We start from the raw sequence: 27347 nt of genomic DNA, 5'->3' as shown, positions 1-27347 counted from the left end.
GGGGGGGGGGGGGGGGGGGGGCTACTGGCATCCAGGGAGTAGAGGTTAGGGATGGTGCTAAACATCCTACAATGCATAGGGGAGCTCCCCACAACAAAGAATTATGCAGTTCAAAAGTCAGTAGTGCTGTTAAGAAAACCTGATGTATTATGGTTAATTTTAAAACAGTTATTAGCACAACTCAAAATTTTCTTCCACACTGAGACGTCTCATATGGTACCGATTTACAGATCCTAACTTGGAGCTAAAGCTGCTATTGATTTGCACTGAAACAGAAATTATCAAGTATGAATAGATCATTGCTCGAACCTGTAAGATGCTTAACAATTTTCTTCCATTATTGAATAACCTGGCATAAAATACCTGAATCTGACAAGATGATAAAGCAACATATGTAGTACAGAGGTAAAAGCTATCCCAAAAGCCTTCTTCCTTGACAGTTTATTGTGAAATGATTTAGTATCACAAAAACAAAAACATATCAACAAAGTGGAGGATTTATCCCCAGTTTAGCAGACAAAATCTGATATGGACAATGTTTCATAGTTTGAACCAAACAATATATACAAATTAAATCATAGTAATAGCTTCATTTACCATGAAAAAGAATAGAAAATCTTTGACCACTGAAAATTACATACTTTAAAAATATAAAATTAAAACAAATAATGTTTAAAAGAATTGAAAGTGAAGCCTTCCTGAAAACACTATCTGAGAAAGAAATATCTGGGAGAGAGTTAAGTTGTATTTTACACAATGAAGATTTATATGAGGACAGACATTTTTTACCAACACATACATTTATCAGTATTTGTTTTTAGAGGTCAATTAGGTGTCAATTAGGTGTATTAGCTCTATTACCCAAATTAATGTTCAAAATATAAATTTTATTACTAGTATCAGGATATAATTTATATACTCTGTTAATATACAATTAAAAAGCTATGTGTCCAGGTTTGAGGGGTAAAGTTATGGAATTCTAATCATCATAACTCTGTTATAGTCATCTATGGAGGATATTTAAGATCCTCTACTTATATAATATTCTTCACTTCTGCTTAACCCTTATAATTTTATCAAAGCTGGTAAGGCTATTCATAAAATTACTTCATGTCAAGGACCAGAAAATCCCTTTGCTGTGATTACCTTGTTTCAAAATTCATTACTTCTCCAACACATCTCTGAAACAATTTTACTATGATTGTATAGTATCAAAAGCTGTATCTTTTATTCACCAAATAATGAATTTTTTTTATTTCTTTAGCCCCAGACATAAGAAGTATCTTCACTTTGATTATAATTGACCCGATCTAAATAGTCTCCTTTCCTTTCAGACAAGTTTTTCTTTGTATTTGTCATTTCCAGAATCACTGCTATCTGCAAACCACTTATAAGGCCCTATTCTGAGTAAATACAGAAATTCTCATTACAAGAGAGACTTCCAATTCATGATGTATGAAACAAAAACAAAAACAAAAAACATTGTGATATACTTTACATTTTATGCTTACTATATTCAGAATTAAAAACAAACAAACCCTGAAACAAATAAAAGGAAATTTAATTTTTTAAAAAAAGAAGTAAAGGAAAAGATCTAAGGTCTTCCCTTAGGGAAAAATATTTTATTAGTATCTCACAGTTAACAAGTTAAGCGCCCAGTCAGTCACAGGTGACTGACACTATACTTTCCGTCCAGAGACAAAACAGGCTGGGCACTTAACTTGTTAAAAGACACATTAAAGGAAATTTAAGCTAACCACATCTTTTCAGAAAACAAGTCCAAATCCCTGTGACAATGACTCTTAAAGGAACATTGATGTCTCCCTCTTTCATCTTTACCAGTGACTCCCTGTGGTTATGAGTCCCTAGCAAGTTTGATTTCTTTGGATGAAGATAGAAAATTGGTGAGAGCTTCACTCTACATTAAAAAAAAACCAACAACAACAAAACACAGCACATGATGTGAATTTGTAAGGAGGAAAATTTTGAGTGTTTTCTCAACAACAGTAAACAACAATTATACACACACATGCATAATTTTCTAGTTACTAGAAGGGATAAGAGACTACACTAAGTTCTTTTTATTATGACATAAATTTTTATATATTTTAACATTAATCTAGTGGCCAGCATTACTATTTTCAGGCTGATTTCAATTTTAATCTATATTTCTCCCCACTATTATGTTTCATACATCCTTAATTAAATTGTTTCATGTATTCATCTAAATGATGTATTTTGCTTCACTATTTCATGCACCATGTACCATTCTGAAAAGTTTGCCAAAAGTTTGATCAAGTGCAGCTTTCCAAAGACATTTCCCCACTGATCTCTTCCTCTCCTCAAATCAAAAGGTAGTATTTACAGATGCACCACATATTTCAAGAATTCATTCAGGAAGATCCTCTGCCAAGAAATCCCCAAGGAAATAATTTCCTAGGTTTACCGTGCTTTTGGAGAATGCTGTACCTATCACTCATAGAGCACTTGTAATATTGAATTTTAAATATGTTTATGTAACTGCTCTTCCATTAAAATTTAATTTTGATTGGGCCAGATTATTGTTTTCACTGTTTCCTTCCTCTAAACGTAGCATAATGCCTGACCTATGCTAGGAATAGAGGAAGGAAATTTTTTTTTAATTAGTAAATGTTTTATTAAGTGTCTAGAAAATGTAACTGTGTCAACTCATCAACCAAAAGTCAGTTTGCTCTCACATAGTTACATATCATTTATATTCAATGTGGGATGTGGATAGCCTCTAATATATTGGTTATTAGGTAGGGTGAGACCTCCACAGTAAAAGTATCTGGGGCCTACCACAGTCATTTTTTAAAATATAATTTTATTTTTTAATTACAGTTGACATACAATATTATATTAGTCTTAGGTGTACAACATAGTGATTAAATATTTACATAACTTAGGAAGTGACCATGCAGATAAATCTAGTACCCATCTGACACCATACATAATTATTAAAATATGATTGATTACATTCCCTATGCTGTACTTTACATCCTAAGACTTTTTTTATATAACTGCCAGCTCGTATATGTTAATCCCTTCCCCTTTATCACCAATCCTCCCAACCCCCTCCCATCTGGCAACCATCAAAATGTTCTCTGTATCTATGCATATGTTTCTGTTTTGTTTATTTGTTTAGTTTGTTTTTTAGTTTCCACATGTAAGTGAAATCATATGGTATTTGTATTTTCTCTGACTTTATTCACTTAGCATAATATCTTATAAGTCTATCCCTGTTATTGCAAATGGCAAGATTTTATTCTTTTTTATGACTGATATTTCATTGTATGTAAATACTACCACTTCTTTTCCATTTGTCTATCCGTGAACACAAGTTGCTTCCATGACTTGGCTATTGTAAATAATGCTGTAATTAACATAGGGGCGCATGTGTCTTTTCAAATTAATGTCTTAGGTTTTTTGGATAAATAATGCGAAATAAAGTCAGGATAGTTAATAAAAAGCAACCAAAATTAAAAATCCTGTAAACATGAAGCATAGTTACCCTGCAGTTTGCTGCTGCAGGATAAAGAATCTGCCATGAGTCCAGGCCTTCGTTTACCCTACTCAACAGAATGTTAACATACTTACCCATAAAATACACTGAGGAAAATTTTTGAGAAGTCTGTAGTTTATCTTATGTTTTCTGACTTCCTATTTATAAGGAAAGGTATTGAGTTTTTCCTCTGTTTCTATTACTTAATACTCTTCTGTTCTTCCCTTTAAACAAAAATGTATAGAAGTCTCTCATTTACATATAGTTTTTCATTTATTACTTATACTTACATTATCATATATATGTGTGTGTGTGTGTATATATATATAAAAGAAATACAGACTGGTTAGCTCTATTTGAGTAATGAGAGGATTTTGTTTCATTTTAAAAATGTCAAGCATTAACAAGCAATCAAAAGAGATTTGAGGAAAATGAAGTGCTCAAAAATACAAGGGTTATCAATAACTGACTGATAACATTGGCTCAATGAAAATAAATAATGATTAGGGAATTGGCTAATATACCTCAGGGTCTTTTCCCCCTTGGCGATGTTAATTTCTTACATGTAATTGACTTAGTGACTGATAGCATATCTGATTGAGACACCATGAATTATGTATTTTGAGATAATATTAGTAAGATTAGTAGTTTTTGAAATAGTATATGTTAGGCTGAAAAATGATTGCCCAAAGATGTCCACATACCAAATCTCTATGAGATAATATTAGTAAAATTAGTAGTTTTTGAAATAGTATATGTTAGGCTGAAAAATGATTGCCCAAAGATGTCCACATACCAAATCTCTATGAGATAATATTAGTAAAATTAGTAGTTTTTGAAATAGTATATGTTAGGCTGAAAAATGATTGCCCAAAGATGTCCACATACCAAATCTCTAGATTCTGTGAATATATTTCCTTACATAGTAATAACGTTTCTGCAATTCCAATAAGTATTATGAGATGGGTAAATTACTCAGTATTATCTGTGTGGGTCTGGTGTAATCACAAAGGTCCTTAATAAGAGAAGGCAGAAGGTCAGAGTGAGGAGAACATTATGTGAGAATGGAAGGAAAGTTTGGAGTAATATGGTCACAAACCAACAGTGGTTCTCAACCTTCCCAATGCCGTGACTCTTTAATACAGTTCCTCATTTTGTGGTGACCCCCAACCATAAAATTATTTTCGTTGCTACTTCATAACTGTAATTTTGCTACTGTTATGAATCGTAATGGAAATATCTGATATGCAGGATGTATTTTCATTGTTCATGACCCACAGGTTGAGAACCACTGCCTAGAATTTGGAGGTGGCAAAAGATGACCTTTCCCCTGGGAAGTTCATAAGTAATAGTATGGTCAACACCTTGATTGTAACCCTGTAAGACTAATTTCAGAATTCTGACCTCCAGAATTATATGAGAATAAATATGTGTTAAGTTACTAAGTGTGTGGTAAATTTTTATAGCAGCAATAGGAAAGAAATAGATTGTGTTTTGGTTTATGGTTAATGGTGATGAAGATGGAAATGCTGTTATATGTTATTTACAAGTTCCTTACAAGGGTCTGAAAAGATAACTGTATAATAAATCCAGTGTATCTACTCAAAGGTTAGTGATTATATCCCAATCTAGGTATTGCCATAAAGATATAGTTATGATACAATGCAGGGATTTATGCTAATATCATTTAAATTGGTAATAGGCATATTATGTTCTCAAAATTGTGCTTCTATGACAACCCAATGAGCAAGTATAAAGATCTACAGTAGATCAAATAAACACACTGTACTCAAGGCATTCTGCAGTTATAGCAAGCAATACATGTTGCCTGCCAAGAATACATAAACATTTTAAAATGAAACTAAGTCCTCTGGTTACCGTACCATAAATACTATCTGTGTCTTTTAGCAAACTATGTTACCTTCAAACATTAATGACTGTATAGTTATGTAAAAAATAGTGACTTAAAAAGCAAATTATTCCTTGGTAATGGTCTCAACCTTTATGTCTACTATTTTGTGTTGTTTTGTTTTTTGTACTATGGTGGCTAGATTCCAAATAATCCCATCAAATAAATTATGCCCACTTACATTTTCCTTGCTTAGTCATACCCAATAGTGAATCTAAACTGGTTCTACTACTCTATCTTAATTAACAGATTGGCTGTTAAAGTGATTCTGTGTCAGTTCCAAGCTGTGAGATTATATATTTCTTTAAATGTTGTGCCCTTAGAATCGCTGAGTCACCATGTAAGGAGATGAAATGCCCTGAAGCCACCATATTGTAAGGAAGCCCAAATAGCCCATGGGAAGATAAAACAGAGATTGAGATGCCCAGCCAGTCCTCATCTGTCCCTGCCGTCTCCACGGAGTCATCTTGCGGTGAGTACAAAGCAAACTTAGAGCATGTTCAAGCAATTTTGCCGTGAGGGGCCTTTCTATTTTCTATTGCTCTATGACAAATCACTCCACAGCCTAGTGGTTCAGTGCCACACAGTTTTATTTTCTTTTACAATTTTATGGGTTGGTTTGGCAGCTGGGCAGTTCGTGCTTGGCATCTTACATGCCATTGCTTTCAGATGGTGGCTGGTACTAGTGTCATTTGAAAGCCCAGTTGGGCGGGACGTCGATAATGAAGGGCTGAAATATTCTGAGAAATCACATCACATTAAATCACTCAGTATTTCTGCTTATTTGGTATATGTGTGTATGCTTGTGCACTTATTTTTGTGTCTGTAAACTAGTGTGACAGCTTTTCTTTATAAGTTTTCATGTGAAGTAGAAGCCACCTGATGTTACTTCCTTAACCATATAATTGATATTTGGACATAATAGGGAAGTAGACAATCTACTCAAACTCACATGCCACTATTGTCAATATTATTGCATCTTATAAAATAATTTCTTTGCCAAATTTCCCCTTAGAATTTCATAATTTGTACAATTTGAGGTAAAGGAAGTTGGCTTAGAGACCTAGTGCCTGTGTCTTTGAAGGGTTGTAATTATCCTAATTATCTGCTCCAGTGCAATGTTAAAATGTTTGTAACACACTACTCCATCTCCGGAGGAATATGCTTAGTTTCCAAGAAGTGGCCATCTGCTTTTCATTTGAACACTCACTGTAGGTTAAAAAGCCACTTGTGTGTTTAGTGCTGTCAGCGTCATTCATACAAACTTCCTATTTTAGGGGCAAATATTTTGCACATCGCTATAATAGCAAGAGCCGCAGTGCAGAGAAAGCCCCAGATCTCTCCTCTACCTAGAGAACATAGAGCATGTTCAAGCAATTCTTTTTTCAACTCTTTTCTTTCTCTTCCTCAAATGGACTTTCAGTTGTCTTTGCAACCTTCCTTAATTCCCTTCAGTTCTTTGTTAATGTGCATATTTTTACAAAGGAGTATGCGAATATTGCGATTTGAGAAAAGCAAAGTATTGAAATGAGTGGAATAAAGAGGTTGAATGTCACAGTAACATTATATTTGGATGAATTTGAATCAATGTAGAGGACCTGTAAGTTTGATTTAAAGTTATACAAAATATCAACCAGAACTATCAGTTTATGTCATTAATAATACTATAAAGATCCAATCCTGATTGCAATTGATTGTCTGTCAATAGGATGGTGGTGCCTGTACAAAATGACTTTTCGAAATTATTTGCAAGGGTGTCTAACATAAACTCTAGTTTGGGTCCCAGGAATCTAAATTTACTAGATATAGTAGAAACTGAAAATAGGCAAATCTTCTAAAATTGATACTAAAAGTTTTAGAATATGAATGGAATCATGGAGTGTTTTGTTTTTGTGACTGGCTTACTTCCCTTAGAATAATATCCTCCTGGTTCATCGATGTTGTAGCATATGATAGGATTTCCTTCATTATTTAAGGCTGCATATTATTCTGTTTATGTGTATACTACATTTTCTTTATCTACTATTTGTTGATGGACATTTGGGTTGCCTCAACCTCTTGGATATTGTGAATAATACTGTGATAAATACAGGTATGCAATTATCTTGTTGGCATTGTGCTTTGAGTACCCAGCAATGAGAATGCTGGATCATATGACAGTTCTATTCTTAACTTTCTGAGAGCTCTTCAGACTATTTTCTCTGTACCTCTTTACATTCCCACCAAGAGACCATATGAGTCCCAATCTTTCTGCATCTACACCAACACTTACTACTTCCTATTTTTTATGGTGTCCATGTTGGTGGGTATAATATGATACCTTCTGGGAGTTTTGATATGCATTCACCCAATGGTTCGTGCTGTTGAGCATTTTTATTTGTGCTTGTTGGCCATTTAATATCATATTTGGAGAAACCTTAATCGAGTTCTTTACCCATTTTCAATCAGTTTATTTGTTTTGTTGACTTGTGGGAGTTCCTTATATAATCTGGATATTAACTCTAATGAATATATGGTTTGCAATTAGTTTTTCCCATGCTGCAGGTGGGTAATTTTATTCTGTTTATTGCTTATTTAGATGTGCAGAAGTATCTCAATTCGGTGTAGTTCTTTTTATCTATTTTAATTCTGTTACTCTGGTGTCATGTCTGAGAAATTATTGCCAAGACTAACCACGTAAAGTTTTCCCCATGTTTTCATGGAGTTTAATATATTCATTGTCACATTTAAATCATCAACCCAATTTGAGTTGATTTTTGTATTGGGGTAGGTAAATATCCAATGTCATTATTTTCCATATGAAGATCTGGAACCATTTATTGAAGAGACTATATTTTCTGCAACGTATAGTCCTCTCACCCTTTTTGAAATTAAATTGGTCATGCATGGAAGGGTTTGTGAGCTATTTTTTCCCATTGGTCTATAAATCTGGTTTTATATACCAGTATCACATCATTTTAATTACTTTTGCTTTATAGTGTATTTTTAAATAAGGGAGTGTGACACCTTCAACTTTGTTCTTCTTGCTTTATTGTTTAGTTAGACAAGGTCCTTTGAGGTTGTTTTTACTATTTCTGCAAAATATGTCATTGTGATCTTAATAAGGGATTGCACTGATTACATGGATTGCTTTGGATGGTATAAATATCTTAATAATATTTATTCTTCCAACTTATGAGCACAGGATATCTTTCCATGTATTTATACCTTCTTTAACTTATTTTAATATATATATTAAATTTTCAGTATACAAGTCTTTTACCTCCTTGGTTTAGTTTATTCCTAAGTATTATATATTTTTTGATGTTAAGTAAATAATGTTTTTTGTTGTTATTGTTTTTTCTATTTGCATTGGTCATTGTTAAATGTTTAATAATGAAACTGATTACTGATTCTATATCCTGCAACTTCGCTGAATTCATTTATTAATTTTAAGAATGTTTTCCATAGAATTTAGAGTGTTTTACATGTATGGTCATATTACCTTATCGACAGAGAAATTTAAATCTTCATTTCCAACTTGTATACTTTTTATTTTTTCTTGCCTGATTACTACGGCTAGAACTTGTAGCACCATGTTGAATAGTAGTGACAAGAATGGCTGTCTTTGTCTTGGTCCTGATCTTAAAGAAAAGCTTGCAACCCTGACCGGTTTGGCTCAGTGGATAGAACGTCAGCCTGGGGACTGAAGGGTCCCAGGTTTGATTCCGGTCAAGGGCATGTACCTGGGTTGTGGGCACATCCCCAGTGGGGGGTGTGCAGGAGGCAGCTGATCGATGTTTCTCTCTCATCAATGTTTCTAGTTCTCTATCCCTCTCCCTTCCTCTCTGTAAAAAATCAATAAGATATATTTAAAAAAGAAAAAGAAAAGCTTGCAGTCTTTCCCCATTGAGTATGATGTTTGCTGTGGGTTTTATTATACACTAGTAGTCCTGCGCACGAATCCATACACCAGTAGCTCTCTGCGGGGCCTGGCCTCTCTGAGCCTGCTGCCCAGAGGCTCTCCACAGCCCAGAGGCGCATCTGCGGCTGGGCATGGAATGCTTGCCTCGTTGCTGGGGCAACAACGCAAGTGTTCTGTGCCCGCCTGGCCAGAGGCCCATCCTTGGCTGAGTGCAGAACACTTGTCTCGTTGCCGGGGCAATGATGCAAGCATTCCACGCCTTGGCCTGGCCAGAGGCCCATCCCTGGCTGGGTGCGGAACGCTCGGTGATGAAGCAAGCATTCCGCCAGGCTGTTCATGCTGCCTGCTCTCAGCGGCTACCCCCCCCCCCGACCCCCCGGGACTGGGGGACTCTGGCAAGGCTGAGAGGACGCTGCCATCTTTGTGACGGAGTGATGGTTAATTTGCATATTACCCTTTTATTAGATAGGATGGCTTTTTTTTTTTATCATGTTGAGATAGTTTCCTTTGAATCCTAGGATGTTGACTATTGTAAATAGTTTTCCCTGCATCTGTTGAAATGATAATGTGATTTTTTTGTCCTTTATTTTGTTAATGTGATATATTAGATTGATTTTTTTAATATTTTGAACCATCTTTGCATTCAAGTATGAACCCCACCTGGTCATGATGCATACTTTTTAAAATTTGTATTGAACTCAGGGTGACGGAATTTAATTTAGGATTTTGTGTCAATATTCATCAGGGACATTAGTCTACGTTTTCTTTTCTTGTTGTGTCTTTGATTTTGGTATAAGGTAATGCTGACTTCATAGAATAAATTTGGGAATGCCTCCACCTCTTTGCTCTTTGGAAGTTTGCAAAGAATTGACTATAGTTCTTAAATGTTCGGTGGAATTCTCAGAGGAACTATCAGATCCTGTGTTTTTTTCTTTAAGGAGGTTTTCAATTACTGTTCAGTTCCTTCACTAGTTATAGGTCTGTTCAAATGTTTTTTTTTTTATTTTCACATGATACAGATTTGGTGGGGTGTAAGTTTCTTGGAGTTGATCCATTTCTTCCAGGTTATCCAATTTGTGTACAATTGTTCATAGTAGTCTTTTATAACAATTTTTATTTCTGTGACGTTGTAATATTTCACTACGATTTCTAATTTTAAATATTTGAATCTTTGGTCTATCTTTTCAAAATATTAAGTCTTAAATTTGTTGATTTTTATTATAGAACATTTGTGATATTATTTTTTTATTAATTAAAGGCTTTAAACCTGAAAACATAATTTTACAATCTGACAGTTACCCAGTAGCATGCAAATACTTCAGGCCAGAGAGGCATGTTTGTTTTTAACGAATTTACATATAAGTTCTTAATGAATTTATATATAATAAGTTCTTGGCTAATTTACACATAACTTCTCATATTTAATTTTAAAATGTATGTATAAATTGGCTTGCATAATTAATAATTTAAACAAAAAAGTAAACATAAGTAAAATTTAAACACTTTATTAATTTATGAGTCAATTCAAAGTTAGTGACTAGAGAGACATAGTCTTTAAAAAAATCTGAGGTCAAAAAATCTTTAGGAAGCAACCATGAACCTGTGTACATTTGAAGATCAAGGGCTAAAATCCATTCTTCATAAATACATTTCTTTACAAATAAGCATTACAATATTAATAATTATAGAGAAACCATCAGAATGAGTTTTAAAATATGTTAACTCTTACAAGGCATCCCAGGGCCATATCTTAAGACATTTATTTTTTTTATCATTTAAAAATTTTTTTCTTTATTAACTAAGGTATTACATATGTGTCCTTATACCCTCATTAACCCCCCACCCCCCACTCATGCCCTCACCCCCCTAGTGTCTGTGTCCATTGGTTAAGATATTGTTGACACTATTACAGTTGTCCCCGTTTTGCCCCCTTTGCCCACCTCCACCCCGTACCTCCTTCCCTCTGGCCATGTGCATATATTGTAATCTCGGGGCTTTAAGAACATCTTCTTTGCTTTAATTGGTTTTATGTCTCTTTTTTCATCTTCTTCGTAATGGGCACCGTCTTCTTTCTCGGCAGACTTTATTCCACTGGTCCCCACCTAGTTCTCATACCTAACAGCCATTTCTTCACCTGACACATCAGGCTCCACTGTTTCATCTTTAACTTCCTCCACTTTGTTCTTAGCACTCATCAGAAGCATTCGTGTCTCAGCTTCAGGGGTAAATCCTCTGAGAGACATTCTCCCATAGAGATCTCCACATAACAAGAACTCTGCTCTCCTATGAAACTTTTTCTTTAAGCTCTGGCAGGTCCCAGTTCCAGTGCTCTCCGCTAATGATTTCTCCTTCTTCCTCTTCTAGGAGTTTCTTAGTTTCTGAGTCCAGTTCCCTTTGCATGAGCTTCACACACAGCAGATTCTTGGAAAACTTCGTCTGGCTTTGGGCCACCACACTGGCTCCTGCACAGCCCCATGCTCTGCCACTTGAATTTGTTGGTTTTATCTATTGTCTTTCTATTCTCTAACTTTTATTATTTTCTTCATTCTGCTGCCTTAGGTTTAGTTTGTTCCTTTTCCAGTTCCTGGAGGCATAGTGAGTTTAGGTTACTTATTGAGAGCTTTCTTTTTTAATGTAAGCATTACCAACATAAACTATCCTCCTAGTACTGCTTTCACTGCATCCCTTAGGTTTGTATGTTAATCAAAATGTGGTAGTATTTCAATTAAAATAACTGCAAAAAAATACACTACATCAGCCCTGACCAGTGTTGCTTAGTTCTTAAAGTGTCGGCCCATGCCGAAACCGGTTTGGCTCAGTGGATAGAGCGTCGGCCTGCGGACTGAAGGGTCCCAGGTTCGATTCCGGTCAAGGGCATGTACCTGGGTTGCGGGCACATCCCCAGTGGGGGATGTGCAGGAGGCAGCTGCTTGATGTTTCTCTCTCATCGATGTTTCTGACTCTCTGTCTCTCTCCCTTCCTCTCTGTAAAAAATCAATAAAATATATTTAAAAAAAAAATTGTCGGCCCATGCACAGAAGGGCCATGGGTTTGATTCCCAGTCAAGGCCACATACCTGGGAATCCCAGTATGGGTGAGTATGGGAGGCAACCAATCAATGTGTCTCTTTCAACGCAATGTTTCTCCCCTACTCCCTTCTCTCTCTCAAAAAAAAAAATACACCATCACTTCACTCTTTATTGTTCCTCTACATTTCTACATACTAATAAAATTTAACCTTGAGTAAATTACATACTAAAATTTTATTCAATGAATGAATCAAGCATGCCATTACTCAAGTATTAATACATACATAAATAAACTCACCTGTGCTACATTCCCAGAGTTCCTGGTGTCCTATATTCTGTCAAAGACTGAAGCTTCTTGAGTCCCTTTCAAAACAGCTTGTTGTACCATCATTCATTCTTGCCAATCAACATAAACAACGAGGTCATTCAGTTTCCTGGGATAAAGACTGTCCATAAATAAATGAAAGCCTTTCACTCCCTATTGAAGTATCTGAGAAATACACAATTTTGTCTCTAATGTTTTAAAAAAATGAGAATACTACTATTTCACAGCTGCCTCCAGAGAGTTTCATACAGGTATCAGGTTTTTGTCCTCTATGTTTTAAATTCAATTTTGTAGACAAGATCTCACTTATTTACTCAAGAGAATAGAGACAAAAGTAAACAACTGATTCAAGGTTAAAGCCAATTTTCACTTGATGAACTGTGCCTCGGGAGGTTACTATTTCTTTGGAAGATATAATGAATACTCAGGCTTTGAAAATACAGTGTGTCCCCAAAACATGTATATATACTTTACAAGCTGATAGCTCAAGTTTGAAAATGAAATATATTTTTAATAAACACTGCCTTTATAATTATTTAAAGTGTGTGTATACATGTTTTTGGGACACTCTCTATACAGAGACAAACTATCTTTAATCCTCTAAAGCAGTGGTTCTCAACCTGTGGGTCGCGACCCCTTTGGGGGTCAAACGACCCTTTCACAGGGATCGCCTAAGACCATTGGAAAACACATATATAATTACATATTGTTTTTGTGATTAATCACTATGCTTTAATGATGTTCAATTTGTAACAATGAAATTGGGGGTCACCACAACATGAGGAACTGTATTAAAGGGTTGCGGCATTAGGAAGGTTGAGAACCACTGCTCTAAAGATATGTTTCTTTATATAATTCAAGGTTACCTGGCATTCAAGTTAAATTTCAACACCTTTTAATTAGAATTCTGTTGTTATGGCTCTGAGGAACCTACATTTTACCTAATCATATCATATATTTTTAATGCAGGTATTATTTTGCACTTTAAAAACACTGTTGCAAAATGCAAGATAAAGATTTATTCTAGGTTGGAATTGCATGGGTGCAGTCTAATTTCCTAGTGATGGAAATGTTTTTGGTCAAAGAGGGATGTCTCCCTTCAGTTTCACATGGAATTCCAGTGTTGGTGGGAAAGGATTCTTTACTCTGACCCTGGTTGTAAGGCATCCTCTATTTCTCCTTTTACCAAGGGAAAACTTTCTAGGCCTGGCCAGCTAATCAATGAGCCTGGAAAAGAGTGTTAGCTCTTTTCTCATCACATTGCTTAAAAACTAGTCTATTAAGTCAATAGCTATGCTCTAACTTATTTCATTAACAAATTTTCCTCTGTTTTTTTTTTTAATTGTAATTTTATAAAATAAATTTGAATAGTGTGGTTATGAAAACACCAAATCATTTGAATTAAACCTAGTTGGATATATTTATATCTACACTTCAAAAGAAATCAGCAAAGTATTATTCCATTAAGAAAACCTGGAGAATTTCCTATAAGCTGTGATTTTATGTGAATATCTTAAACTCAAATGCTTGTTTTCATCAATTAATTATAAATTACTTAAAATTTCCCAATGAAACACTAAATTCAGTCCCAAATTCATTGATGTAACACATATGTCACTGATTATCATTTAGGATCATGGAATTTTTCTAGACATCAGGGATCAAAGTAGGGAAATAAAATTTCAATTCTCAGAGCACAGTGGAGACAATAAACAGATGTATAGATATAGATATAGGTATAGATACAGATATAGGTATAGATATAGATATAGATATAGATATATAGATATATCCAAAAGTATTATGGGAAGAAAATCAGGCACAATAAGAAAACTATGCGTGGCCAGGGTGCAGTCACTTTGCAACGGAGGCTGCTAGTGTATCTATGCAGCTCAAGGTATGCTTTTGTGATGGTCATTTGAGGATTAACATGGAGGTTGAGTGAGTTAGCCATGTGGATATTTGGGGGATGAGCCTTGCAGACTGAGGTAACAGGGGGAAGGTCTAAGGTGGGAGTTCAGCTAGAATCCAAATACAGCCAGGAGACCACCCTACCCAGAGTTCAGTGAGCATAAAACAGAGGCGAAAACAAGGTCTGAAAGGATGATGGATCCTGAGAGGCACTGTAGGTACTTCATTATAAGGACTTGGGGAAGCCTTCCCACTGAGCAAAGACCTGACAACCAGAGGGTCGGTCTGGCTGCTGGGAGTTACAGTAACTATTGTAACAAATTCTGTATCATCAGTTTGCTCACAGATTTATTATATAGTTTACAACTTTGTATTTTAAATGAAAAGCTTTCAATATTATTATGACACATAAAGTTTTTAAAAATCTAAGTTCTACTGAGAGAAGTAGAAATTTTTTTAACATCATTTTAAAATATTGTAATTTAATAAATAATATTCCAGGCAAGATAATAAATGCAGACAGCATAAGAATGACATATGCTTTTGAGTGAACTCTCAGCATTTTAAAGTACCGTTTTCCTCTCCACTAGAATATCCTCTGTGTTTGAAGTAATTATCAAAGTCGGACTTTATTTTGGGGGATGTGAAAAGAAAGCAAAGTCTTCACTGAGATATATGAACTTGTATAAAGCATTGCTACAATTGAAACAATGTCATATTAACTCGATGAATAGTGATTAAATGAAGTTCGTAGGAAGAGTGTTTTTATTGCCTATCTATATATATAAAAGGCTAATATGCAAAGTGTCCCCTCGGGATTTTGACCGGGAGACCAGGAATTTGATTGCTCGCTATGACGTGTGCTGACCACCAGGGGGTGGAGTGGAACATGATGGGCAACCAGCAGCAGCGGCGGGGCACTGAGGGAGCGAGAGAAAGAGGAGGTAGGGAGGCAGGGAGGTGGGAAACCTAATCAGCCCTGATCGCCAGCCAGGCATTTATATATATACATATATGTATGTATATATAACCTTGACTATGAATTCATGAATAACTTTCTGGACTTTTCCCCTAATCTGGGTTGTAGTGGATCAGTGACTCATATTGCTTTGTATCACTTGTATGGAATTGTTAAGTGAGTCAATATCTGCTTTAAAGAATGATATCTGCAAAATATACATAATAAGGATGAAATATCCAGTTTTACTATTTTTTAAATGTAAGATAATCTAATACGTTACTTTTTTAAGTTCAGGTTGCTTTGAATACACTTTTTCCAAACCAATGCCTTCCTAGTGCTATTTGTTCACTACCTTAGAGTCCCTTTCTTCTAGTTATTGTCATTCTTCTGGCCTTCCAAGCCTCAGTAGAAGTAGTGCCTTATGGAAGTCATGGCCAAACAGGTCATCTAAAAGCATTCCCTCCTCTTTGATCACACAGCTCCTCTTTGTTCACACAGTTTTTCACCCAGAGTATTTAATTGCATTTGTACTCATTTGTTAAGATTTTGTTTGTAATACCTTAAAGCATCTTTGCCCATTATGCTCTAAGCTCTATCCATGTGCGCTTTGTTCAGCACTAATAATTCCTAGCTTTTACTGGGTACTCAGTATATGAATAATTGATCATTATTCAAATCTCTGTTTATGCCCAGACGTATATATAAATTCAAACTGAAGAACCGTAATTGGGATATAAATGCATATATCAGTGTAATGTACTACAAGGAGTGGGAGAAGGGGGTCAATGGAGGTGGGGGGGAGATGACATCTGTGATTCTCTCAACAATAGAGATAAACTTTTACAAAACACAAAAACAACACATACAAAAATAAAATAAAATAAATGAACATATCCTTGGGTGAGAATTTTTAAAAAATCTTACCTTTTCAGGGAGCAATATATAGAAATATTTTGCAAATACTAAAGGTGTCTAAAATAACCAATAGAAACTGGATAGTAAACATTTCATATATTTTTTAAAAATATATTTTTATTGATTTCAGAGAGGAAGGGAGAGAGAAATAGAAACATTGATGAGAGGGGAATCCTTGATCAGCTGCCTCCTGCATGCCCCCTACTGGGGACTGAGCCCACAACCCAGGCATGTGACTTGACAGGGAATCGAACTGTGATCTCCTGGTTCACAGGTTGACGTTCAACCACTGAGCCACACCTACTGGGCAAACATTTAATAGTTTAATGGTGTTTCATGACAACCTTGTCCACCTTTTAGCATTGTGAAAATTAGTGTGCTCTCTAAAAGCAAAACCCTGGTTAAAGGAACCAAATGAAAGTATGATACCTTCATAACCAAAGCCATTTTACAGGAGTGAAAATTACTTCTTCACTTAATCATGTTATGACAAAATCCATTATGATGATGGATACACCCAAGGACTTTATTAATATTGAAACAAAATTTTAAAAAACTAGTTGTTTCCAGTTTGTCTCAGAGTTTCCTTAGTATAATTGTGGGTAATATAAGAAAAATAGATTTTATATGAAGATAGATATAGATTTCATTTAAAAAAAACTGTACATTAGCATTATGATTAATGAGCATTACTATTTTAATGGAAAAACAAATTACTAGGGACAATGATTAATAGTAAAGTACTTATAATAATTAAACTACTGCTCTGACATTGATAGACTAATATAAGCTTCTTTGCATAAGTAACTGAGAAAGCTTTATGTGTAGCAGAAAGTAAGGGTATGAAGGGCTTGTAAGTTATATGTCTGCTTGGGCACACAATTCTGTTAGTTTGTTATTTTGCTTTTTATATTCATAAATGATGAGGTAAAGAAACATTATATAGCTCTGCTGACATGGCTCAGCATCAACCTATGAACCAGAAGGACTCAGTTCGATTCCTGGTCAGGACACATGCCTAGGTTGTGGGCTTGATCCCCAGTATGGGGCATGCAAGAGGCAGCTGATCAATGATTCTCATATTGATGTTTCTCTCTCTCTCTTCCTCTCTAAAATCAATTAAAAAATTATATAAAAATTTTATATAATGTTTTAATACTTTATATAGTATGTTCAAAAGAACTCTAATTATTTCAGTTAAAAACATGTGTGTGGAATTTCATTGTTCTCTATAAGATTTTTTAAAATTTATTTTTGATTTTTAATAAGGATCACTAATAAAATTTATGAATATTTGTGAGGATACATCAAAAATCATTTAAAGAGTCTTATCTAAAACCAAATGCTCCCTCCTTTCTGCTACCATAGCCCTCTGTAAATTATTTTATTATACAATTTTTTTTCTAATAGAAGTGTAGTGCTTGAAAGAAATAATGCTATATTTTTATTATAGCATAATATTTGGCATCTGTTGGATTAATTAATGAATAAATGAAAGCTAGTTACAAAGTAGCCAAAGTAATGAAATCACAAATACCTTACTATAATGAGATAGTTCTATAAAAATGCAGGCCATTCCTATACATTGTCATTAGTTTGAATGCTTTGTGGTTAATCCTCTTTTATTTCCCCCTGTTTTCTCTCTTTATTGAGTGAGGAGTACTACATGTCAGGCCTTTGGCTAAAGGTGGTAGTAGTGGCAGGAAGGTTTTCAAACATAAATCTAAAAATACAGTATTTGAAGAAATGACTTCTGAGGTGTATCTTAAATAATGAAGAGTTCCCTCAGGATGAAAAGGGTGAGTAAAGAAGTTCAAATGGCATGAAGGAGAAAATAATGCATGTGCCACTGTATAGAAAACAGGAGAATTTGGGTGTACCTGGGAAATAGTAAAATAGAAGGAAATGAGATTGGTAACACACACTGGTTAGGGTGTCATATCCTAGTATATGGTGCAAAGGGAATGAGGCTTTATTAATTTTTATGTGTAATCAAAAAATTTCTGCCCTAACCGGTTTGGCTCAGTGGATAGAGCGTCAGCCTGCGGACTCAAGGGTCTCAGGTTCGATTCCGGTCAAGGGCATGTACCTGGGTTGCGGGCACATCCCCAGTGGGGAGTGTGCAGGAGGCAGCTGATCGATGTTTCTCTCTCATCGATGTTTCTGACTCTCTCTATCCCTCTTCCTTCCTCTCTGTAAAAAATCAATAAAATATATTTTAAAAAAAAAAATTTCTCAATTAGAGGAGTAGAAAAATCCTTTTTTCCCCCCATCCTACAGTCTCTATTACTAGTGACTGAATAGCTGGCACGAAACACCTCCTCTATGTAGTATACTCCCTATTCTTAATATTTAGTCAGAGTTAAAAATGTGTCCTTCATCCTGGATTGCGAGAGGGCGCAGGCCAGGCCAAGGGACCCCACTGGTGCACGATCGGGGCTGGGGAAGGACAAAGGAGGGCTCAGGCATGTCTGGCCCATTTCACTCGGTCCCTATTGGCCCGACCCACGCAGCAAGCTAATCTACGGGTTGGAGTGTCTGTCCCCTGGTGGTCAGTGCACATCATAGCAAGCAGTTGAGCGGCCTTAGCGTATCATTAGCATAGTACACTTTGATTGGTTGAAGAGACAACCGGACACTTAGCATATTAGGCTTTTATTATATAGGCTGTTTGGGGTTAATTCAATGTAAAAAATAAAAGAGTACTGAAAGATAAAATGAGAGAGCCATTATGTAGCAATTGGGACATAGATAAAAAGCAATACACATAGAATTGTACACTTGAAACCTATATAAGTTTATTAACCAATGTCACCTCAATAAATTTAATGGAAAAACAATCCAACTCAAATTACCCCATGGGTAAAAATTTAAAGAATGTAGTTTTTCTCTTCACAACTGAAAAATCCAGGTGAATATTTAGCATCATCCTCTTGGCTTTGCTTTAGGGTATAACATGTCCACAGAGCGAGAGTCACCTGCAAATTCCACCCCTTCCAAGCAGATCCAGGTTTACACATACTTAAAATTTGGAAGAGGGACATCTCTCCCTGAATATATAACAATCTCCACAAAAGAGATTGTTCCTACTAATATATCTCATCCTGGACCAATCACTTTATAAAGGGAAAATTATTTTGAGTGGCCACCCTACTTAAAATGCCTCATTTTTGGTCTCCACTTTCACCCCCATTGGAATCACATAGATATATTTAGGGAAGGGGGTAGTTCTAGAAATGATAATGTTAGAGATAAAATAATATGTAGCCACCATGTAAGTAGACTTGTGGTTCCATTTACCTCAAATGCTAAATCCTGTCTTTAGCACTTGCTAGCTGTTATAGACAGAAGGTTCCTTACGTGCATTGTACCTCAGTTTACTTTTTATAAAATACATTAAGAATAATACCCAGAAATAGTGTTTATCCTAAGATGATGAAGTTATCGGGGATAATGCAGCTATAACACTCAACATGATAGAATAGCAAATATTTTTGAGGGATTATTATTTGTGAACTGACAGTAATGCAATTCTGAATCTTAAGCATTTCAGAGTCTGGTCCTTTGATCCCTGAATATTTTTTAACGCGGCATTAATTTATCGGGTTGGACATAGTGATTCATAAGGATTTGGGCTAAATGCTCTCTGGGGATACAGAGGAAGGAGAGAAAGGGAGAGAGAGAAATTCGTCTCATCTGAAATTGGAGCCAGCCCAACTCTTATGAGTTTTACATGTTGTGCCTCTAAAGACTATTTGGAAGCCGAATTCCACAGCTAAAATATATTTTGTAACCTACTGCTGCGCTACGATGTCATCTTTATAGGTCTAGATAAATCACAAGTGGTCCACCTAAAACAAAACAGGACTTACAGCAGGTGTGCTGCGCTTGTTACAGAGGACTGAGCAAAGAGCATGGGTAAGGGATGTCGTACATCGCATTGCTCCAGGAAAGCAATTTATAGTCTCGACTCTACTGCGCATATTTCAGCCGTGTCACTTTGATAGAAAGAAGACAACATTGTTGTATTATAATGCCATTAACTGTATCAAATGTCACATGTTTAAAGACCTGAGGATGCATAGCTTCTTTTTCACTCTAAAAGCGTCTTATTTCTTGCACAAGTATAATCAGAGCCCTGACAGATAATATAGCAATTTATGAACTGTAGACAAAAAGGAAAGCATAAAAGCACAATCATATTAGGATTCCAGCTATGCTTATCTTGTTATCTCAGTCAGAGAGAAGATGTTTATGTACAGAGAATGTTAACTGTTTTCAAAAGATCATTTTTAAATATTTTAAATGGGAATTTAATAGTGTGTGTCTGTGTGTAGAATACAGTCATAGTTCTGAAGAAAAAAAAAAGCCTGGCACTTTCCCAAACATTTGTAGAAATATAATCTCTAATATCCATCTCTTTTTTTTGTGATTCTCAATTGCTGAATTTTGAAAGAAAATCTACTTTTTCTGATCATTCTCTACAAAGTAATTGTTAATGTTTGCATGAGAGAAAAAATATGAATAACGAAAATTTTCATTAAACTTGGAAAATAAGTTATTTTATTTTTTTGTTTTGATTACAGGTGTCCAAACAACTGTATTTCCACAGAATTTATTCACTAATTTTAATTTTGTTGACATTATTACAGATGCTCCCCAAGTCCCCCCAGCCTTCTCCATATTGTTGTCTGTATCCATGCTAATCTCTTTCAGTCTCCCCTAAACACCTCCCCTCTGAGATCTGTTAGTCTGGTCCATGTATCCATGCTTCTGGTTCTATTTTGTTCATTAGATTCCACATATAAGTGAGATCATATAGTATTTGTCTTCCTCTGACTGGTTTAGCATAATAATCCCCAGGTCCGTCCATGCTATTGCAAAGGGTAAGAGTTTCTTCCTTTTTTTTTTTTTTTTTTACAGCTGTGTAGTTTGTCTTCCTGGTGTTGTTATGTAAGTTCTTTATGTATTTTGGAATTTAACCCCTTATCAGCTGTATCATTGGTGAATATATTCTCCCATATAGTGGATTCCCATTTTATTTGGTTGTTTCTTTTGTTGTGCAGAAGTTTTTCAGTTTAGATTTTTTTATTTGTTCATTTTTAAAATCAAGATGGGCTCTTAATTGACCATTTTCCTTGTTAAACATCAAACAAAATAAGACTCTTTTGACCCATATTTTAAAATTAGCCTTAAAAAGGCTCCATGGCCATCTGAGGGAGAGAAGAGAGACGTTCAGGTACTGTAAAGTGGGCTTGGTACATTCTAAAGTCAGAACTCAGGCAAATAGAAGAACAGAAAGAATATGGTCATGTACCATGTTTTGTAGTTGAGATTATGAAAAGAAGAAATGTGATTCCAACCTGAGGTAAACACTTGTTGGGGTTAGCAGATAATTTTAATAAAGCCATTGTGGCCATTGTGACTATGCTGAAGTATGTAAAGAAAGATGTAGGTTGTAGTTGATATGGCTAAAGGAATAGCAGCAAAATGACTGGAGAAGCGAAAGGAGAGGGCTTTGAAGAGTAGATAACATTCTGCAAGAAGTAGATTGATGGGCAGCTCTTGTACTACATAGATTGGCACCTTATTTATGCTAATTAGTGAATTTTAAAATGGCCTAAGATATTCCTAAATTGGTATTTATTTTTATTCCTTGCACCCTTTACATTACAGATTTCATTCCCTAGAAACTTTTATGGACATATGTTTCTCCTAAATTAGATTGTGATTCTGTGACACAAGGGATGATGTGAAACTTAATGTTTATGAATCTTAATATGAAACATGTTACCCATAATGCTTTCTCTACCTCGTTCCTCACTTCCTGTGAGTCTTTCTGAGCAGAATTGCTTACATATTTCTACTGGTCTGTTCAAGGCAATTTAAACTTTCCCCCTTGCTCAGCATTCTTCCGCGTCTGCCCACTGTCCTACTCCAAAGCCACTTCCATATTTCCAGATATTTGTTACCGAGCAGTCCACTTTGAAGTTCTGAAATCTGCATTAGTTTCCTATGGCTTCTGTAATAAATCACAAAGGAAAAATAGCGGCTTAACACAAAATAATTATTTCACCATTTACATGTCACAAGTCCAAATGGGGTGTCACTGACCTAAAATCAAGAGCTGAATTTCCTCTGGAAATTTTAGGGGGAAATTCACACTCTTGCCTTTTCTAGCTTCTAGTGGCTACCCACATTCTGGAGACATGGACCCTCCCCACCTTTAAAGGCAGCGACAACCGGATGCATCCTCCTTACCTCACATCACGAAAACGCTGACTTTCCTCCACATTTAAAGACCGTTCTGTTTACGCTGGGCCCGTTTGAATAGGCCAGTATATTCTCCCTAATTTAATGTTAGCTGATTAGCAACTTTAATAACGTCTGACACTATAGAAAAAAGAAATTAATAATATAGTCCTAAAGAATCATTTATGTGTTGCTGGTATTAATCTAAATTGATAGAAGCACTTGGAAGACAATTTGCCTCACATGTTTGTTTGAGATTTGTCTCCCTCTGATTTGTCAATTCCATTTTGAGGTTTACGGTAAGCATCACTTTACACATGTGCATCAGAACGCATGTGTAAAGACATTCAAAGCGTCTTTTAAAATTTTACCATTTCTTTACAAGAAAACACTAAAAATAAACCCAATATACACTAATGTATAAGTACACTGTCCAGTTGGAATCCTACAGTTGCCTTTATAAGCACAGATGAATATTAGAGTAACTGTCGAACATAAGTGACAAGGTACAGAATATTACATGTAGTAAAATGTAAGTATATAAAGAAAATAAAATATCTAAGGGTATTACGTGTTTTATAAAAGCAACCAAAAAGAAACAGTAAACACAAAAATCACTGTTTTATATAACTCTTTCTAATAAAACTTTCTAATCATAGATTTCCTGTCATTATAATGTTAGTTCTTCATCGTTCCACCTAAATATTTTAATAAAAACTTATATTTAATATTTTATGAAGCTTTTGAATAACCTATCATTGATTTAAAGTTTTTGTAATGTTCTTAGTATATTATTAAAATCTAATTTAAAGAAGTAAAATACTGGCTCTGTTAATACTGAATCTGATCAGTAGCAACTCCAGGTATTTAGATTTAGTAGATTTAATGTAAATTGTGCTATTAACATATTTGGGACCAATATATATATATATAAATCATGAATGTTGATACATTCTTTAAAATTAGAACTATAAAAAGCTTACAGAAGAGTTACCATTTTAAAATACATATACATGTATAAAGATTAAAATCCATTAAGCATTTTAGGCAGAAAGCAGAAAATGGCTGTGTAGGTAAAAATCATGAATAGATATTAAATATTCTTATTTGAGAGTTTTTACCTTTAAATAAGAGAGAAAAAAATATATTAATGCCAGAATAATAAAAAGGTATATGTTCACATTGGTAATCTATTAAATCATTTACTGAATTTAACACATTTTAAACACTATTGAAGGAAATAAGTTCCAATAACATATATAAATACATGGTTTGGTTAAAAACTAATAACACACAATTTTGAACAGTTTTGTTAAAACAAGTTTCTATATAATGTGGTATATTATAGAATGTAGGAAATATTTAAGGTATTCTGCTTACCTGTAAAGAATGTGCACAAAATCAATGAATTTCAAGTTATTTTTAGCCATGAGCTTCTGTGAAGTTAATTTTGATGTAAAGATGAAATATATAGAGAGAGCTTGTCTGAGTGAAGTGAGGATGGAGATAGGAGAGTCATTTCCAACCCAGTACACATCCTGTATTCCCACTGCATCATCAAATCCCCTTAGTTAAAGATTCATGTGTGTGGTTTTTCCAGGAAAATTTTAACATCACTAGATTAATTCATAGACTAAAAGACAAGCCCTTTAAGTTTAGAAAATTAGTATTCATAATATCCCTAATCTTCCCATTCACAAAATGAAAATGGTTTTTAAATGTAATTTATATATTGGGCAAATTATAATTTTCAAAATATAGGCAAAAATTGTGTTGCAGAATTTACCAGGCAACCAGAAAACCCACAACGGGTACTCAGAAGATTCAGGAAAAAAAAGAAACCTTTATTCAAAGCAGCGCTGCTGGCTCAGGGGATTCAAAAGCATGAACCCCCCATACAATGAGAGTATTCCTTATATATATTCCTAAATTCTTTGTTTCCTAACTTCCAGGCTTTTGTGGCTGGCTCTTGGCAGCCCTACCCAAGTTAGTTAGGATGGGGAAGTAAGATTATAGCTGAAGGCCTGGCCTGGGTATGTCCAGTGACCTCCCCTCTGGCTAAGTGGTTAAATTCTTGGTTTGTGGCCCTTGTAAATGGAATATTTAGGAAAACAGGCTATTGCCTAAGGAAGGGACAGTGACTTAATTATAGGCTGACAAGAATGTGCATTAGGATACTGGTTACTGGCAGGGATTCAGATTGCTAGCCCCCACCCTTCCCCCCAGGTTGCCCCCTATATTCCTCCTCAATTGGACTCACAATACAAAGCTTCCCCAAATCCTTTATCCAATGAGTTTGCAGTAAGAGTTAACACTATTTTTTTTTTTTTGGCTTATAACATTGTTCCTTTGATAGAAATCAAATACCCCCGAAAGTTAACACATTGTTACCATTAGTCATCATTCCTTAGGGTGAATTAGTTAATAAAAAGTATTTTGAAAAGTTAGCTTTGGATGACCTTTTTAGGAAAGTGAAATATCTGGATCCAGGAGTTAGGACAACCTAAGCAGGGCATATTACCAGAAACATTTTCCAATTGTTCTTAAAAGCTTTGGCCTTGGGTCACACAGATATGTGTTCATTTTCCTGATACAACCACTTACTGGGTGACTTTAGAAAAGCCACCTGAACTTTCCAGACCACATTATCTTCATCTGTGAAAGGGGGTAATTGTAGCTATTTCACAGGCTCTCTTAAAGATAGAAAAAGCACTAAGAACAATTCATATAGAACACATTCATATCTATTCATAAGTAGTAAATATAGATACTATAGGGTCACACTGCAAGGAAGGGAAGAATGTGAAATTAGGGAAGAAAATGGAAATACAAACCTAATTAACTCCAAATCAGGAGGCAAGAGATGTAGCTCCATTAACAGCTCTCTGTAAACTATTGTGTAGGTAATTTTAACCTCTTTGCATCTCATTTGTAGAAGGAAGGAGAAATATAATGGGCGGATAATGATTTTAAGTGTCCTTTAATTTCAAATGTTCAGTGATTTTCATAATTGTGTCCTGTACTTGCCCTACCTACTACAACCTGAAAATAACTTTTCACATAGTGAATTTCAATGCCTAAGAAGTAGCTTTCTCCAGAAAGTATTTTCATCTTAAAAGAGTTGATGGGCTGGATGATAGGCTATAGAGCAAGAAGGTCTTTCAGAATCTAGACTGTTTAAATATCACACTGGTGAATGTGAAGAAAATAAAGATTATTATGGCCATATTTTTAAATTCTTATGTTAACCGGATTCAAAACACTTATAAGGGGGGACATTTTATTTTAGAAACACTTTGTAGTCCTTGCGTCAGTAATTTCTCACTCAGTCTAATTGGAGGAAGTAGTTGCAATAAAGCAAAGGGAGAAGAAGAAAAGCTCTTTCTGTAGGGTCCCACTGCCTTAAAATTACAGCACAGTCCCATTAAGTAGTAATGGAAATGGAAATGACTTCCTCTGATTGTATTCCTGTTAGGTCATTTGCATACTGTTCTCTGATTGGATTGCTGGTGGGGCTGAGAGGTCTCAGAATGCTTTCCTAATGCATTCTCATCTAATTCTACTGCTGCGACTGAGGAGAAATCATTTCCTGAACTTAATAATAGGATCTTCATATGAGCATCTAAACCTCCTTTAGATTTCAGATGAGTATGGGAAGTGTAAACTCTTCGGATGTTGACTCAAAGCTGCATAATTTTTAAAAGCTTCAAATATACTTGCCATGTTATGTCATGGAATACTAATAACTTTTTAACAGTCCTAAACGTGATAAGCCAATACATTTACAGCAATGGTTGGTAGCTAATGAAACAATGGACATCGGAAATAGCATAACAATTTCTGGCTAATATATACTCGCCAGTATTTTCTTCTCTACTTTCTCGTCTAGTAACTTTTATGTTATCTGAGGATATGTAATTGTAATTTCACTCCCTGTGAAAGTAAAAAGAGTATTTTATTTCTTTGTTGCCTCTGGGAACTAATACCTACTACGGCCCTTTATATGTAGCATACATTTAACACATTTATTTCTAATAATCTCTACCATCTATCTTTCTTCACATATATACACACATGAGTAAAGTTTTAAAGTAAAAAAATACAGAACTCTGTATAGTCACTTCCTCTTGTATAAGGTTTCTCAGCAGTTTTAAAGAATCATTCTTGCTATTTACTCCACTAGACATTTTTTTATCCTTAGTGAAGAAATATGAATGATAGCCATGCAAAAATGTTGGGCATAAATTGAATATTTAAAAGAAGATCAGACATTGTTATCACCAAGTGTCAATATTTCAGTTATATCTGTCATCATTATCTTTAACAGCACCCATGAGAAATTAGCCCTACTGCATACCTAAACACCACTGAAATTTGTCAAGTGAACATCGATATTGATTTTTAAATGAAACTCTAATGTCATGTATTGGTTCTTCAGAAATGTCTAGCATTTGGGATAACTTCAATGGTAGAGATGAAAAAAACTGAATTTATCAGCTATCCTCCCTCTGCGCCCATGATTTTTGTTAAAATTTTGGCAATATTTTTCCAACTTATAATTTGTTTTTCAGATGTCTTTATGGCATTGAAGCAGGAATTTGGGGGTAACATAGGCAGG

At 35.0% G+C, this 27347-nt stretch overlaps 1 pseudogene; it reads right to left on the bottom strand.

Annotated features, from left to right (window-relative positions):
* Positions 1-1330: 1330 nt before the first annotated feature.
* Positions 1331-11798, bottom strand: LOC102764983 (annotated as a pseudogene).
* Positions 11799-27347: the final 15549 nt, after the last annotated feature.

This window comes from Myotis davidii, unplaced genomic scaffold, assembly GCF_000327345.1.
Source record: "Myotis davidii unplaced genomic scaffold, ASM32734v1 scaffold568, whole genome shotgun sequence".
In the NCBI taxonomy this organism is placed as follows: domain Eukaryota; kingdom Metazoa; phylum Chordata; class Mammalia; order Chiroptera; family Vespertilionidae; genus Myotis; species Myotis davidii.
Note: the sequence above shows the minus strand (reverse complement) of the source record. Positions and strands in the feature narration are given on the sequence as shown.